The sequence below is a fragment of the Oreochromis aureus genome, linkage group 15, assembly GCF_013358895.1.
Source record: "Oreochromis aureus strain Israel breed Guangdong linkage group 15, ZZ_aureus, whole genome shotgun sequence".
Lineage (NCBI taxonomy): Eukaryota > Metazoa > Chordata > Actinopteri > Cichliformes > Cichlidae > Oreochromis > Oreochromis aureus.
The window spans coordinates 11,703,534-11,717,156 of NC_052956.1; positions in this window are offsets into that span (position 1 = coordinate 11,703,534).

The following is a 13,623-nucleotide window of genomic DNA, read 5'->3' on the forward strand; positions in this document are numbered from 1 at the left end:
ATTCTCATTGCGACTACAGCAATGGAAAGAGGCTACAAGGAAACACAGCGATGGGCCCTAAGCTGGATTGGTTTCAGTTTCACTTCACATGGCGAAGAAAAGAGAGAGGGGAGGGAGGGAAAAGTGGGGCAACGCTTTCCCTGGCAAGCCTGTCATCCATGAATAATGGAATACAGACATGTAGAGGGAGCAGGGGGTGAAACGGAGAAACTGGTATTGCAGCCATGAGGCTTTCGTTTTATTTTGAGGGCTGTCATGCTGCAGCTTCTCCCCTGATTCTTGTAATGAGAGTTGGGGTAATTTGTAGTGGAGTGGAAGCAAGTGTTAGGGTTGTCCACAACTTCACCATAACTTCTCTGAGGTGTAAATCTATTGTGCGGTATTGATTTGCTGAGGTCGTGGACTTACAAGTGCACAGTGTTAGCCCAAACAAAACAATTTCATGTAAAAGCTGCTGCAAGCCCGATTCAGAGTCAGAACTTTGTTTGGCACATTTATTCAACTGGTCATTAATGTAAATATCCAATCAGCCAATTACATGGCAGCAACTCAATACATTGAGGCGGTTTATGTAGACATGGTCAAGACGACCTGCCTAAGTTCAAACTGAGCATCAGAAAGGAGAAGAACGGTGATTTAAGCGACTTTGAATGTGACGTGGTTGCTGGTGCCAGACAGGTCTGAGTATTTCAGAAACTGCTGGGATTTTCCTGAACAACCAGCTGTGGGATTTACAGGTCTAAAAAAAACTGAAAATTTCCAGTGAGGAGAAAATGCTTTGCTGCCAGTGGTCAGAGGAGTATGGCCAGACTGCTTGGAGATGCACTATATTGCCAAAAGTATTCACTCACCCATCCAGACCATTGAATTGTTCCGATCACTTCCATGGACACAGGCGTATAAAATCAAGCACCCGGGCAAGTCCAGTCGTGAAATTTCCTCAGTACTATAACAGTATTATAAGAGTAGAAGCGACTGGGAATGACTGCAACTCAGCCACGAAGTACAAGGCCACATTAAATAACAGAGTGGGGTTGAAGGAAAATAGGATTTTCTTCATTTCTGTGACTCAGAATTTCCTGAAAAAAAGTATTCTGTGTTTTATTTTGCAGTATTGTGAAATACAGCTATATCCTATACATTTTGCAATGTTATCTGCAATTATTTTTTAAATTAAATATGGGACTTAATAGGATTTCTTTAATTTTTTTGTAAAAAAAATATATTTTAACTTGACAATTAACTAGACTTGGCTTCACAAAATGTGAAAAAGTGTGCTAAAAGTGGGTCAACAGACAATTTTTCGAACAACAAAAACATATATATAATCAAAAGGTATTTGATTTGAGGTTTACAGCAATTGTTATTTATATTTTTGGTGAATCGGAGATGCATGATGGAACGACCCGAAAGATTGTCTTAAAACATCGTTTTAATTGTGTTATAAAGGTCATTTGTTTATTCTAAGGAAACTGTACCATAAACCTCAGTTAAAAAAAGAGCAGGGTCAAATGATCCCTCATAGCCTGGATGATGTTTGCAAAGTTTGTAGATAGTAATTCCTCAGCACTTTGCTCCCATACGGGATGCTATTTCATTATTCAAACCCAGAAGCCTTATACTGAAGAAAGCCCTGGTAAACCACCACTAGCTCTGAATTTCCCATCAAACACTCGAACCTTGTTAAGACAGTATTTTTTGGCCTATTACGAAAGAATTATGCTGTAAAATAAATGAAATTGCATCATTATTTCCCACTTTTAGTAGCTCATTAGGCTTTCTTAGAACATAATTTGCAACCCATTGCATTACGCTACACACATTACTATACTATAGTAGCAGTATAATGTTTGTGTTTTCACTTCTTTTCTCATTGTGAAATTCTATGAAGTAAAGTCCAGATCTGCCAAGAAGTATTTTGTATGTGAATGTGGGCTAATATGCATTGAACTGAATAGAGTGATTCACCCGGGCAATACAAAATAGCAAGCGTGGTTGCAGACGAATGGCAGGATCACCTCCAAGTAGAAATGCCCAAAAAACCCAAAACACCGAAGGTCGGTCGGCGTCGGTAGCTCCTGTACTCACCGACTGATGAAAGCATTACTCATCCTCAGAAAGAAAACACCGTGCCACACACACCGTAATACAAAGATGAACCACAAGTGATTTGGTATTCAGTTATTCATAAAAGAACTGATTAAAATGGGCTGAATCAGAGATGGCTGCCACCAGCTGCCAGCTTGATTCTCTGTCTTTCTCTTAAGCTTCGGTTACTTTATGATCTCTGCTTACGCTGAAGAATCATTGCCAGTGTCCTTCCTGTATCTCTTTTTCTTCAGTTTTCTCAGAGTTTGTTTTTACTTTAACAGTCTGGTCCTTTCATTGCTGTAGATGGGAAAAGTTGTAACCCAACGGCTTTGTCTGTAGGTTTGTCACAGGAGCTTATTGAGAAACTGGATTGCAAGTAGTTAAAATGTGAAAGGAAAAAAAGGAAAATTGCAGCTTTGAGGTTTTTTGTAAATACACACACACTCTCTCTCGTTAGTGACAAGTCAGATGAGCACATCTCTTACAAGCTCCTACCTACATAATTCACTGACATCTCCCTTGTTCCTCAGCTGGTAGCGTAGTTACCTGTTCCTTTGACGCGTGACAGCTCCCTCTCCTCACATCAGCCTGGATGCTGAATTTGACAGGCTCTTTAAAGGCTTCAGTGAATTGTGTTTTGATCATTAGCTCCCCATTTGTCATAAAGAACATGCATATTATTTAAAAAAAAAAAGCTGTATCTGATGAAGCTTCCTCTCTGTGGAGCAACTTTTTTGCTGTTGTTGCCGAAGCGGATACATTGAGCTGCTAGAAGGTCCATTAATTTTCACATAAATGGCTTTCACGAGTCCATGGGTTTGCACTGTCAAAGCTTTATCACGCTTTCAGGGCTTAATCATCATCAACTGTTGATGGTAATTAAGGAGCAATTTCCCTGTCTATTTACTTACTCTTTGGGCAGACATGATAGGCTGAAGAAAAACCCCTGCAGTGGGAGGACCAGGAGCCTGTGTTGTGTTAAGATCACTGCAAATCAATAGTTCAGCTTTATTCACTGGTAAAGATTTTTATTTTATCCAGAGGGCGATGGTGTTTTCAAGAACGACAGTCAGCAGAAGGGCATATTGAATACATTTTGTTACATTCTCAGTCAATCACCCCAGATGAACACCTACAGATGTATTATTATTATTATAGTCCGGTCTCTCCCTCAGAATATACAGTAAAGCTCATTGAGGTGACTGTTGTTCTGATTTGGCGCTAAAAAGAAAGTAAAATTGCATTTAACTGAATTAAATTGGAGATTTTGGACCGATGTATTGAACAAACATCATCAAATTACCAGTTAAGGGAATATCTTTCGGAATATATTCCATCTCTCCAATAGAATTCCATAGACTTGTACTGGAAGTGCACTGGCAGCTGTTCTGGCCCAGCACCTCACTCCTGTTAGTCAGACTAGGGAAAACGGTGCTTGGAGACAGCTGCATGATCACAATTCCTGCAGCTGTTATACTGAATATAACCAGGATACAACCAGTTGAGCTGCTATTGCTAAGAAACACAAAGTGTGACGGTATTTATGATCTGTATGAAAATCACAGTCATTCTTGGATTAGTTGGTAACATCCTGACAGTGTCAACATATGCAATAGTATTATACAATAACCCACAATACAGGGTATAATTAAAAAACTAACTTCTCTCCCTGCTGTGCATCTTCACTGCGCTGATACATTCAAACATCCTTCAGCTGCAGCTGTCAATCACCTCTGTCTGCTCTGCTGTTGAAAAGTTTCCACAATTGTTGGGAAGTCAAGTTTATTCAGTGGAAAAGTTAACAGGCAAAAAATCAATTATGAATGTGATGTTAATCCAGCCATCCTGAATTGGATAAGTGGAAAAGGATGGATGGAAGTTAATTGGCAGGAACAGATTTTGTACTGAGTAAAAGGGATCTGATCTTGAACTAGAAGGTCACTCAGAAAGTTTCCCAAGGACAAAGCCACACTGTGTAATTCTGAATAAATTAGTCTGGATCCACACCAAATTCCTCATTTGCTCTTGCCCCACTTCTACAACGTGATTCATGAAACTTGCCTTTGTAGTTTTGGGTAATCTCTGTGACAGACATACAAATGACACCTCCTCGCCTCAGCTCCCGCCACGCCGGAAGAAATATTAATGTCTACAGCAGATAAAAGAAAGCTGAGCTGTCGTGCTGTGCGGACTTTATCATCTGATGTGACTGCATCATCACACTGAGCTTATTTCCAGAGCTTCCATAATGCACGAACCAAAGGCGTTACCAGTGACAATGGCTGGATAGATAGATGTGGAGTGTCCCGGTAAGCCAGAGGACAGTGGAAAAGGGAGTCAGCATGGACTCTGCATAGAGTTCTGCCATCATTATTTTTTATTATACACCGGTAGATAATCGCATCCAGCTGCAACATGGTGGTAAACAGCGATTACTCCTGCCTAACCTCCATCCTTGTCCCTTGCTGTTATCTGCATGTTTTCACCTAGCTGTCTGTAAAGCATGTAGTTGGTTGATGAAAAACAGAGAGCTGTTACAAAGACAGACGAAACATAATTTCAAAAACACATCCTCAGGATAAGAAGTGAACCTGTCCTGCATGGCGGCGTAATCAGCACTGAATTTGCTTCCGGCAGACACATTTTGTTTTACAAACACGGGGAACATTGTGTAAAGCTTAAATTCTTCCAATTCTCTTCTTTGAGGCATTTTACGAACGTGACAATGAGCAAAACACCCGAGAGCGCGTTAAGCACGCCAAAGGTTTTTTTTTTGTCCCATTTAAAATTCAGAACATCATCTGCATATCAAACAACAACAAATCACTACGCAAGACTGATTAAAATCACAGCGCCTTCGGTAACCGCCGATTTCTGCTTTGTGTAACTTCACAGAACCCGCCCTTCGCTGCTCCAATTTCAAAACATGGACCGTGGACTATGACGTGGTGGCATCCACATTCAGTATTACGCTCATCAATATGCTAGTGTGTCTGTGCACCATGACCAGGAGCAATCTTTTAATAATTCAGCGTGTTTCTCATTCACAATCCTGCAGGATTGTGGCAAAAGTGTTGTGACGCATTAACCAAACCTCTGTCAGCCACAGAGGTGTGATGAGCATGAGAGCTCCCCCTGGCAGGATGGTGGGTTATGAAAGAAAAGGGAGGCGGTGAACACCTGAGACATTTTGTGACTAACACACACACACACACACACACACACACACACACACACACACACACAGAAATCAAACCGCTATCAGTCTGCACAGATCAGATTGGGTGCTATGATTATTTTTTCTTAATCATAGCAACAACGGTCCACTTCATATTTTCCAGATCCTCCTGAAACCGGTGAAGCGATACAAAATGCCTATCAAATTTCATTAGAGCCCAGTCTTCTGTGTTTACAAGAGGCCTGATTGGTTTATACTGGTGTGATGGCAGCAGAGCTCTACAAACCAAGAGAGGGAATGTCAGTGACCTGCCTGCAGCTAATCGTCCATGCTGTAATGAAAGTGAGAAGACACTGACCAATTCCATGCATACCTCCCACTGCTTCCATTTGAGACATACCAGTTTGGGTTCGTCTCCCTTCATTAGCCCTGACCGGGCATCATGGATGAGCCTGTTAGAAAGAGATGAGGGAGCTTAAATAGCCTCAGAAAGCATGTTACAGTAGCATGACTGGAAAGGCAAGTGGGGAAAAACAGCCTTTGCATCTATTACAGCCATATGAGTGTAAAGAACAACGTAATGACTGCCTTGAAACACGAGCACCATGGAGACAGGCGGCTAATAGCGCTGGATGACATTATTCTCAAGAAGAGGTGAAAGCAAAGAGAAATGAGTGAAAATTAATGTAAGGGGAAACATTTCAACAAAAGACAAGGGCAGGAGAGGGCGACATGTAATGCTGACTCCTTAAAAAACAGACAAGTGCTATAAGAAAGCAAGCTTGATATATCAGGTTGTGCTCTCCATTTCTTTTTGCCAACATGTAAAAATGCTGACATGGGACAAATGCCCAGAATATTCCCAAAAGCATCCAAAATGAAAAGCCCAGGTCGACGCCCTGCCAGAGGGTCCGCTGCAGTTAGCTACTTAAAATTAATTGTCAGACAGAGAGATAATATGCAGCTAATGCTAACTCACCATGTGCGCTCAGCATATTCTGTGGGTCTGAAGTGCACTGAGGACAATAAACTTCAGCAGATAAGTACTGCGAAGGAACTGTTAAAGCCAGGAGGATCATTAGGATACAAGTTTAACTCGAGTTTGTGTGTGATGGAGCTTTTACATGCAGGGAAACTGTGTCAGCATAAAAGAGATTCCACTGCTGACATGATAGCAATAATGAAAACAGAAATTACAGCAGCTCTCCTCCTTAATCCGTTTTTGAGTCTCCCATCTAGTTTGCCTGCCTCGTGCTCATCCGTTCCCCACTCTCTCTGACTTCATCTGTCTGAGGTCTAGCTTGTATCCTATACCCCACACGGGTCCTGCCTCCCCCTCAACATCTGTTCCCTGTCCTTGCCTTGTGCCAGGGGCAGCTATACCCACCAAGACACCCATACCAGCTATGCCGCTGCCTGCCAAGCATCTGATCAAAGAGGACAGCTGTCGAACTGATCTGCAAGCCAGCATTGCTGTATGAATGAAAAATGTGCAGGGGAGGGAAAAGAAAAAATAAACATCCAGCACCATCAGCAGCACCAGCATCCTAAAAAATGGGCTGGCTGGTTAGCGGACTGCTGAGGCCATACGGCCAAAGCCTGGAGGCGCCATGGTCTGTTTTTCCCCACAGCAAAGAGAATTTGCAGATCACAGATGGTGTTGCTCAGAGGAGAAAAGGGACAAGGGGACAAGAAAATTAACTAGATTAGACACTACCTAGGACCCTGTGAGAGGCTCATATGCACAGGACAGGGGAAACCCTGCATGAACCAACACAGAAACAGAGGAAGGTGTGACATTCATGAGGGCCCCGTTCTTCAGTGAGGGAAATTGCTCGGTTACTTTCCTTTGCATCAGTGCATGTTTGACCCGATCTTCAACACCTTGCAGCAAAATCAGTGTTGTTTGAAGTTTTCGGAGATGAAAGAAAGTGCTGTCTTTCCAACTGCTTGGCTGTATTTGAATGAAATTAAATGAACCTGCAGGCACTTGCCTTCTTCACACAGACCGCTTTTCAGTAAAGCTCTGAGCAAAATGAGCAAACAGAGTGCTTCAGCGTTCAACAAATCCATCAAATAGGTTCAGTTCGTTCACACAAAGCAGATGGGGGGGAAAAGCAGTCACTTACATGACGCAAAAAGTAGCGGTATTACACAACTATAGTGTCCAAATTAGCAGTGCATGTATGGCAAAATGTCATGTGTGTATGAAATTTGAAGGGGTGCAAACTCAAAGTTTTGTACTTGTTAAAGTACATAAATAAATGTGTGACTATAAAGTTTGTACTTAAGATTTTTAAGGATTGTTTGCAAACCCCAGCAGGCATCTCCATGTTTGATTTTTTACACTAGTAGCATTTTGCATCTCCTCCCGGGATCAAACGACGGGCCTTTGGCTTGTTAGGTGAAAGTGTTAACCACTACAGTATGGAGCAGTAAATAAGTGCTGGATATGACATTAAGTGCTATTAATGTTTGGCAGCACAGACTCAAAACTGCAGTAATAATAATAACAATAACAATAACAATAATAATAACAACAACAACAACAATAGTAATAATACTTGTGTATTTTTTAATATTAAATTTAAATTACATTTAACCCTTTCACGCATAGTGGTCACTACAGTGGAAAGCTTTTCAAAGGCTGTTTTCTTGTAATTGTGTCAATGTTGATGGTATACTTGCACATAAACCACTGCATTGGACACTGATGGGTCACTCCATACCCTGCCACCCACTGGTCATTTAATGTTACTATAGATGTATGACGTGTTTCATTGTAATTATTGTTATTGTTTTCTCAAGTATTTTTATTCATCTTTTCATGCCTGAGATGAATAAAAATACTTAAGAAAAAAAATCCTGATTGAGGTTGTCATAATTCATGCATGATAGGGTTAAACTAATTTGTTTAATTAAGATTAGTTTACTGGGTACTCCAGCATCCAACAGTCCAAAGACATGAGGTTAGTGGAGATATATATATTACTTGATCTGACCTATGTATATATATATATTTTATTTTTTTTAAGTTAAATGACAGGAGAGTTTTTGTTTTTTCACACTCTAGGAATTTTTGTGAATTAACAAAAACAGTCAATGAGCTACAGCTACTAGTATGCGTTCTGTAGTTTTGCATGTTTATTTCTTGCAATTTAAGCCCAAAGAGTCGAACCTCATCCATTTACTATAGTAGAATTTCTTTGTCATGTAGAAAAATCTGTTAATGTTCTTAACTCTTTCTCATAGATTAGGATTAAATTCAATCAAATCAGCTTTTTTTTATACCGACAGAAAGAGGAGCTCCACTTGTCTCGCCCACTTAACATCAAAGTGGGCTGTATGTGGACCACGATGCAAAATGAGTCTGACACCCGTGCTTTACATGGTTCAGGGTTTAAATTCTATTCACAAATAAATGACTGGGTTTAATACAAGTCTGATATCATGGAGTGGTGTGGGAGCTCCAGCTATACCACTTAAGGAGTAAACTCACAGGAGTGAGTGGAAGGGACAGTTAAACATCTAGTCTGTAAATATGTTGTCATTTCAGTACATCTTACTGCACCCTATGGCCAAACCCCACAGTAAAGCAGCCTCACCACCATCTATTCAACAGGGTCCTTTGGGAAATAAAGATTACAACCACAAGACGCTGTTATAGGGAGTTCCAGTCTAGACTGAATTATTCATTTTCTTTCCCAGATCTAGCCTGAACTTTACTTAAATTGATATCACGTAATGACAAACTGGCGTTTTTGCTCAGTCTAGCAAAAACACTGCACCTCACTCGAATTTGACAGCCTGATGCACCGAGAGCTCGGCTCCAACCAGACAGGATTAAAATGTGTATAAGAATTCTAATAATTCATACAATCTTAGTTCAACTAAGTTTTATATGAGACCATCAGAAGTCAGAATCAAATTTCACTTGTCTAGTACTTCACAGCTTAAAACTTCCTTTGCCTCCACATATATAGGCCGACTCTTGCAGTATTACAAATATGGGAGTGGTAGACTAATTAAAGCACCTCAGGGGTGCCGAAGGATGTGAGCAGAGCCAGAATATGTAGTAGCCTCGGATCCAATTAGGGTGCACCACCATTTGGCTACTCTTGCATTATTAAGTATGGAATTGCTGGACCTTGGATGATGGGGAACGCCATTAAGAATACAGGGTGGGGAAAATCAACTACTTTCCTTACCTTGTTTGTTGAATCTGTACAGGTGTTACAACTTAAAAAAAGAAAGAAGAAGAAGTGCATAAATTGATCAGATTGGTATGCCTGCAGTTCATTTTTCTCCAGGAGAGCACAAGATTATACAGGTTTGATGCGATGAGGCAAGAATGACAGGAAGTGCTGCAAGTTTAGGAAGGAGCAGTTAAACTGAAAAACAAGCAATTTAGGTTTGGCACGGTCTAATAACTCAAGAGTGCTGACGGTCTCCTGCTGGGAGACAATTTAGTCGGACAGGTTGATAAAATGAGCTGATTTTCCATCACCGTGACATCACGCGTCCTGTCAGATTTTCATTCATTACCACCAACAAGGAACGGCCAAGCAAGATGAAGGTAAATGTCTTTAATCAAAACATCGTGCAATCGCTGAGAAAAGTGAAATAATTAATGCGTGCAGCACCAGTAATGCTGCTCCAGTGAAGAAGAAGAAGAAAAAAAAAACGATCTGAAGGGTTTAAGTAAATTATGAAAAGGCTAATTGCGCTTCATTATTCATTTTGAGTTCTCAGCTACAGCTCAGCATGCTCACTGCAAACATGTAATAATGATACAACCTCTCACTGCGTGATCAATTCCTTTGATAAATAATGACTCCTGTGGCTGGATGACAGCTGAGGAGTTGGCTGTAATGAGCCCTATAGTCCTTAAAACAGGTGTGCTTCGAATCTGATTAGAGTTTATGAGTCTGTAGAGTTATTAATCTGCATTACATTTATAAAATTTAGAGCGTTAAACAACCTTCAAGCGCACAAACATGCGCCAAGGCAGCTCGCTCTCTCACTTTTAATAGAATAGCAATGAGAAGTGCAAAGTGCAGGCTTTTGTTATTTGCCCGGCTGAAACTCATTTTAATAAACTTGACTTAAGCCTTAAGTTTGACCTTATTTGATCTTGAAGAGGTCAGAGGTCCAAAGTAACGTGACATTTACAATCCCCATAACATATATCAACATATATGTGTTTGTCAGTACAAACAATGGCAGTAAGAAACAGTATTAATGAAGCTATATAAAGCTGTTTATCACTATGACCTTCAGATCAATCTATTGACCTTGAAGGAGAGGTCAGAGGTCGCATGTGACATGATACTTTACATTGTTATATGGTACTTTCTATACACTGATCAGGTGAGTGAATTACAATGATTATCTCTTCATCCTTCATCTGGCTCCTGTTAGTGGGTGCGATGTATTAGGAAGCAAGTGAACATTTCGTCCTCAAAATTGACGTGTTAGAAGCAGGAAAAATGGGATTTGAGTGAGTTTGACAAGTGTTAAATTGTCATGGCTAGGCGACTAGGTCAGAGCACGTCCAAAACGGTAGCTCTTGTGGGATGTCCTTGGTCTGCAGTGGTCAGCATCTATCAAAAGTGGTCCAAGGAAGTAACCAGTGACAGGGTGATGGGGAGCCAAGGCTCACTGATGCACATGGGGAGTGAAGACCGGCCCGTGAGGGCAACAGATGAGCCACTGTAGGTCAAATTGCTCAAAAAGTTAATCCTGGATCTGATAGAAAGGAGCACCTCATTCAAGCATCTGTGGGATGTGCTGGGCAAACAAGTCTGATCCAGGAGGCCCCATTTCGCAACTTACAGGACTTAAAGGATAATCAAGTCGACCTTGAAAACCTTACTGGATATAAGCCAAATTTTAACGACTTGTTAGCATGACCCGACTTTACAGCTCTACAAAGTTTTATCAGAATTCATTTCTAATTTTTCAAGCTGGCAGTGGCTATTGGCACCACTCAGCCTCCCAGTAGATACACCTGAGGTATGAGGTTCAAAATCATAGGTGATGTCCATCTCGAGTAGGGATGGGTATCGTTTAGGTTTTATCCGATACTGTGGCAAACCGGTACTTTTGAAACAGTGCCGGTGCTTAAACTTTTAAACTTAATTTTTAGCAGTCTCTTTTTTCTGCAACATGATTATACAGTCTATAAGATACTATTTTTTTTTATGTCAGAGTAATACAACATTTTTCAGCTGAATGATGGTGACTCCACCGTTGAAAACGGATGGAGATCTTTGACTATAAATTTTGTCACTGCCCTATGAATTTCGTCCACTTTTTCTTTGGTCATTGTAGCCTTTTTGGCCAGGGTGAAGGGAGTATCTGCCATCAAACAAGAAGACAGCCGCATGTAACTATGACGGTGTTTGCTAGTTCACCTTACATGCATTAATTTAATAACGTGTTCGCCTACTCAACGTAAATTACACACGAACAACATTAAGCTACTCACCCAGAGAAGAACGGCTGCTGCTGCCATCATCATCCGTCATCATTTCTGCTACACTGACAGGGCTAGGGACCAGGACTCTACTCTTCGGGTTCTTGGGGGATGTTGCTAACTCCGGGTCCGATAACAGGCACCACACCTGCAGTAGATGTGCTCGGTGTGAGGTATCAAATACGGTGCATTTTTTCTAAAAAAAAAACGCTATGCGTCGCCAGGTGTTTCATCAGTTTCGAGGTGTTACCTCCTTTGCACAGTATCAGCTTAAAGCACTTGTTGCAGGCTGCTGAGTTTGCATCTTTTGCGGTGAAGTACAGCCAGACTTTTGACCGCTTTGCCTTGGGCGTTTTTAATCTGTAGCTCTGCTCTAAAAGAATGTACGTACCTGGGCCCGCCTACTATCCTTGGAAAGGTAAAATGATTGGCTAGAATCCAAAGTGTATGACATCTCAGGAAAAAAAAAAGCACCGAAATAAAGCACCGAAATGTGCGCTGCTTTTCGGTCTGGTACCGTTTATGTCAGATATCGGTACCCATTCCTAATCTCGAGTTATCGCATTCACAAGACTTTCAGAAAGCTTGACCTCTGACCTCGACTTTGAGGTCCACTCAAACTAGTCCAAGATTTTTAGTAGATATACCTATGGCAGGGATCAGCAACCCGCGGCTCTTTAGTCTTTATTTTGCGGCTCCGGGTGGTTTGGGAAAATAAATTAGAAGTATTTAGCTGAAGTGTATTTTATTTGTGTTTAGTTCTTTTTTTTAACTTGTAGTTCTAAATTGGAAGATTATTGTGATTTTGAAATGTAAAAATAAAATTATATCTTATTATTTTTTCATTGCTCAAAATAAGCTTCACACTGGCGGAAATGCCGTGCATTTATCTAGACTTTCAACACCAGGTAGGCCAATTATGGATCTGGATCCACATTATGTCGGCAGCTGTTCTCCACCCTGAACTATGTTAAAAACAAACACCGCTCAGGCCTCACAGATGACAGCTTACAGTCCTGCGTAAAGATGAAAGTCCCGATTTGCAGACGCTGTGCGCAGAGGTTCGGGACCATAAGTCTTATTGTAAACATATCACGGCAGACTCGACGATGTTTGCATGAACATGCTTTTCAGCATCTCTTTATTGACCACTTTTCACACACGGTTGCTGTACGCATACAGCCGGCTGTAGCTTTTCAGCTCACAGCCCCACAACACAACAGCAGAAAGAGCACAGACTTTAAGGCGGCGAGGCGTGATTGCGGGTGCCGCTCAGGTGCGTCCGACTCCCATGCAGCGGCACTGCAGACCACGCCCCGCCACACACATTAACCAGGTAAAACACATATTTAGATATTTGCAAAATTCTGCCTATTTTTTTTTAGCAGCATAGTGCTTTTTTTCCCCCCAATTACTTTTTAAAAGTCAGGTCAAGGCTCCAAAAGCCCAAAGGCGATATAAGGGTGGCGGCTCACAACAGTTTTTGTTTGCTACATGGATCATTTTAGTTCAGCTGGGTTTCTTTCCTTTTGTTATATTTCTTTAAGAGTTTAAAATGTGTTATTTACTTAAATAAAATGTAATTTTCTCTGTAGCACTTCATGGATTTCATAAGCAACACACCTTAGTTGCTCTGTGGATTCTTTTAAAAAGCAGTTAAAAACTTTTCTGTTCAAACAAGTCTTTTGACTTATTTACATTTGATCTTTTACATTGTGTATAATGTCTATTGATTGTTTTGTTTAATTTTAATATTTGTGTACAGCGCTTTGTGACTGCCTGTCTGTGAAAAGCGCTTAATAAATAAACTTTACTTACTTACTTTAGTTGTTCACACAAAGCATAAAGGTAAAAAAAAAACAATATATACAGTGTT